Source organism: Vitis riparia, chromosome 9 (genome assembly GCF_004353265.1).
Source record: "Vitis riparia cultivar Riparia Gloire de Montpellier isolate 1030 chromosome 9, EGFV_Vit.rip_1.0, whole genome shotgun sequence".
NCBI lineage: Eukaryota > Viridiplantae > Streptophyta > Magnoliopsida > Vitales > Vitaceae > Vitis > Vitis riparia.
The window spans coordinates 17,970,919-17,976,536 of record NC_048439.1 but is presented as its reverse complement, the minus strand read 5'-3'; positions in this window follow the sequence as shown (position 1 = coordinate 17,976,536).

Here is a 5,618-nt window from a genome sequence, read left to right as displayed (position 1 = left end):
ATAATACCATAATATAGATCTTGAGAGTACTCAGCATACTTGTTGATAGAAAGCTGTATTGGAACATCCTTGAACATGTTTTTCTCTCCTACTTACATTTATCGTTGTACGCAGTGCAATTTGTTTAAAAATTGAGTTGGCATGGTGATTTACTACTATAAACTAACTTAGAATAGCTACAATCTACAATCCTTCTTTTTAGTAACAACAAATTCCCTTTTGTTCACCATGTAGAAAGTTGATTACCAAATTAAATGAGCAACCAACAAGTTTCAAAGTGATTTTAAGACACTAACTTGATTCTATAAGAATATAGTAACTTAACCTTTTATGTAGCTTAAAGCATTAACTTTTCTTATGCATGCCCTTCCTCAAGAAATTTTGGTTAATTTTATTTCACCCTACTTAGAAAATATACAATAGATAATTAGAACTTGTGAAGTTTATCTTTATAACTCATAAATTTCAAAATAAATATATAGGATCATCCTACTAAAGAAACTTTTATTGATTTTGATCATATTTGGAAAATACAAAGTAGGATCTACATTGTCTTAACTTGTAATGGTTTATCCTTCTACCTCAAAAAAAAAAAAAAAAAAAAAAATATCATTCTACAGCCGACTATCAATTTAGCTAACTTTTCAGTTTAGAATGTGATAAAATAGTTAAAATAATATAATCATGATATTTATATTATTAGGACATGAGAATAATTATTATTGTCATATACACTATTTAAAGATATAAATGAAAATGGAGAACATGTGATGCCATGGAAAGTTCAAAACTTTTCTTTTTGTAACCCAAATACCAAAGGCCCATTATTACCGCCCATGCCCAAATAACCTTCATCACCCCTTATGGTATTAGAAAGACCCTCATACCATGTTTTCCTTACCTAATGGAACACCTATGTTTGGCTAAGAAGTTCAACACCTACTTCTTGTAGAGATCATCACCAACACTAGGAGAAGGCTATGAATGTAGCACAACAAGGAGGAGAAGAGAAAACTTTCTAACTATATGCTCCATTCTTAAAAAAAAAAAAAAAAAGTATTTCAACCTCCAACATTCGAAAAGCCTAGTCACAAGATCCCCATAGACATACCTCATTCACTTTAGCAACCTCGAAACTCCATCTCTCTCATCTACGACCTTCACTTTCTACATAGAAAATCACCCTTAACCTAGGAACTACCACCGCACACCATATTAGTGGCAAACCACCTCATCCATGCTCCATAGTCTCTCAAGCCCACAACCACCTTTATATTGAACTGACCTTGTGCATGGAGCCCCCCTATCATTGTCTTTAGAGTTTTTTTTTTCTTTTTATCTAATACAACTCCATGTTCCTCTCTATATTCCTATAACACCAAGATCTCCCCATCATCGTATAACTCCACACTCATACAACTCTACAATGTTAATTCACAAAATACGCAACATCTTCTATGACCCTCTAATCAATGATTTCCACCATTGCCAATGCACACTCTATAGAAGGGTCCATACCCATACTTGTTAATTTATAAGAAATGAAGAGTTTACAAATCCCTTTCATTTCTTTCTAAACTTTAAAGAGTCCTTTGAGTTGTCTTCATCATAAAAGAACTAACCTAAACCTAACCTAAATCAAGTGTTAACCTAGTCAGTCCTAATATCTCTATGAGTTACAACATCATTTACAAAGAAAGAAAGACAAATCAAAGATAAAAAGACATGGAGAAAGAGAGAGGGGGAAAGAAAGGAAATATACTTCTTTGTTTCTACTATGTCATGGTGGTTGTCATGGTTTTGAGATTTGTGGAGAAAGTGAAATGTTTATAGAGTGCAAACAAGGGTTTCATAAAGATAACACAAGGTGAAATGTTTGTAAGCAAACAAGTTATCTTGTTTCAACGTATTAAGGTGGGTATTCACATTTATTGTCCAACCAAACATGACTTATATTTTAATATGCTATCTTGACTTAATTTTCTCTATCAAGCTAGATTCATTATAAATCATGCTCACTCTAGTAAATTTTGCGTATGACGTGCTTTCTTTCCTTGAAAGTATATGTTATCTTTGTTCATCAAAATAAGAAGCTATGGCATAAATTGCTCATATATCAATATATATATATATATATATATATATATATATATGAAAGAGAAAGTTTTTTTCTTGTATTGATTTGTATTCATTTTCCTTCTCCAATATTCATATCACTAATGACCATGCCTCTAAATTTTTGCTCCATTATCATCCTTCACCAAACAAAAGAGAAGAAAAAAGACATTGAATTGGATTGAAATGTCTCTATAACATAAGAATGAGATGGAAAGGAAATTTAAAAAAGTATAAGATGTTTCTTAAGTGAAAAAAAATAAAAATATCATCATAACAATATGAAGAAATTTTTGTAGCAATAAAACAACAAAAGAACCTCATGATTACTGAAAATAGTCAACTAATCCATGTGTAGTATATGGTGGCCTTTGCATATCATAATATTTGGAACATATGAAGCATTGTATTTGGAACTTACAGTACCATGATCATTTACATTATGAAGGGCTACCACCATGAGCCTCAAATTGGGATGGGTTGACCTAGACAATGAAAATAAAAAAGATTAATATCTTGGGAAACAATAGTTCAAGCAGTATCAATATTACCTTAGAAATACAAGAAATAGAAAAGATTATGCAACCCTTTATGTAGTTAGTGAGAATTTTCAACAAAGAACATTCAACTAAAAAAAATAAAAATCAAATGCAATGTTTGGTTTCTAACTACACCCATTTACTATAATCACCGAGCATAATACCCACCTTCACTTCTTGGAATAAGTCATGTCCCTTAAAATCAACTTATGTGAACCAATAGCTCTAGAGAGAAGACATTTCAAAACCAAGAGGAGTTATTTGAATATCAACAAAATCCAATAGTAACATGTCCCTATTGTAAATCTTAATCACTAAAAAGAAAAACCAATAAAGAAAAGTTACAATGCATTTTCAACATTATTGTTGGCCTATTTTTTGTCAACTTTTTAGCAAATATATAAATCAAAAAAAGAAAGTGTATATATATATATATATATATATATATATTATATATATATATATATATAATAATGATATTGTTGAAAGAAGTATAAATTACAAGTTTGACTCATGATCCTTGAGCCAAACATATTGATATTCATTTCATCAACACAGAGGTTATTGTATTGAAATTTAAAATCTTTTTGTTGTAGGAAAAAAAAATGGAATTCTAGACTCACTAGGAATTTTATTCATGATTTTATTATAAATATTAATACACCATCATTAAGCATACAACCAATATAATATTTAATAGGGTTTAGTTTGAAGCAGAGATATCTTGCTTTCTCATTTTATTATATCTTTTTTCTTCTTCTATTTTATTTATATATCTTCTCTTTTAATTATTATCTATGTGCTTCTTTCCCCCATTCTCTTATGGTTGATTTCTTTTTTTAATTGTCATAAAAGAATAAAAAAAAAATAGAATTTTTTTCATCATATACAACAATTCTAGTAAAGAGAAATCAACAATAAATAAAATAAAGGACACTTAGCAATTCACCAAAGGAAAGACTTAGTAATCAAAGAAGTCTCTAGAGCCAAACCTAGACTTTCTAGATCTTAAATGCAACCCCATTAGTTGTAACTTGCATATATTAAAAAGAAACTTTTTACGTTAATATTATATTAAGATATAATTTCAATAAAAAGCTAACTCATTACACTATCATAGCTTACAATGCCTAACCCTTCCTCATTTAGCAAAGCCTAATCCAACTAGTCTCATAATTCCTAGTTATAAAAGGCAAAATTGTCATATAGACCATAAGGAATATGAAGAAGTATGTGGAAGATTCTTAGGGTAGAATTGGAATTAGATGTTATCTATCACCTAAAATGTTTTTCCTTTGCAATATGACTTGATAGATGGTGATCTTGAAAAAAACATTTTTCCTTAAAATGTACAACTATTCTTAGAACTAAATTTATGGGGTTTAAAAATGAATGAGATTAAATAACTAATTACATGATTGTTGCGGAAGATATTAGGAATTAATCAATCTACGCCCTATTCATTCATTTGAGTCATGGTGAATGATAATTTTTTTTAATAAATGCACCAATTTGGTGAAATAATATGTAATATGTGGTTTATAAATGTGGATCCCAATTATGCCTATGACTTCCTTGAGTAATTAGACGAAAGCTTTCCAACATAAGGATTTCAAAAACTTAAGGACACGTTGTTCAACAAAAAGCAGGTAGCAAATGGCTCATGTGTAGATAAGTTTAATTAAGAAAATTAGCATTAGTGCAATTTGGTTAGTTTGCAAAGAAGGATAAAGGTCATAAGAGAAAAAAAGATGAAATGAAAAGTGTTATTGTTATGTTATTTCTAGTACTAATGAAGTTGCACATGCTCTTGATGATTGTGTTTCACACAAAACTCACCATTTACTTGCAATCTTTGGATCAAATGAGGCATTAAAGGAGCTAGTGAAAGTTGTAGATCCATTTGAAGATCCCTACTAAAACTCTTTCTTCAAATAAAAATGAGACATAACCACCAAAACTTTTGTTTAAAGAACAATGCTAACAAACTCAAATATAACCTCAATATGGGAACTTGAAAACATGTTTTATGATCTAAACCCTTGAAGTAAAGAAATTATTCATTTTGGTCATACATAAAGATTTATTGTTGACATAATAATAAAAAATGGGATGACAGATGTTTTGGTGTAATGAAGTTTCAAGTATGAGTCCATAGACCACTATAGAAAGGTTTCTTTCAAACATAATTTTTAAAATATTCATGGCTTTGAATGTAAATCATTAAAAATAATTCATGAACCCTATCTTCCAACTCATTATCAAATTGGGAGACGTATAAAAGTAAAGTTCTAGCAAAAAATAAAGTTCCTCAAATCTTTGATTCAAAAAACTACACTATACAAAACTAATAATAAAAGAGTTACATTACATCTATTCTTGTATACACAATAGGAACATCATGCTCAATATAGGAGCTTCATTCCTCTAGGAATTCTATGTGTTTGATTTGATTTGTTCATATAAATTTCTACTATGTGTAAACATAATTCAAGGGACGTCATGTATTTTACTACATCGTCATTCTTAGTTTCATGCATATATGGAAGTAGATGTGTTAGTCATTATATAAATAATAAGTTATTGTCAATTAATCTAACACAATATGGTCAAGTATCTTTACTGCAAAATTTCTTAAGCCAAAGTTAATATAATACCATACCCAATCATTTTCTATAAAATCCAAAACTATGCATATAACGGTTAAAATTATTTGCACATATCAATTTTTTCATCAAGAATAACATATAAACTATAAAAGAATATATTTTTTATCAAACAACTTACAAAAGTCAAACTGAATAAAATAAAAAGACCATTGAATGATTTAATAGTTTAGTTTCACAAACTAATCCCCAATATTATAACTTAAGGTCATTACAACGAATAAATATAAACAAATGAGTAAAAAATCATTCAATAAATATTAATAAAAGAAAAACTTGAAAACACTTGTTCTGACTC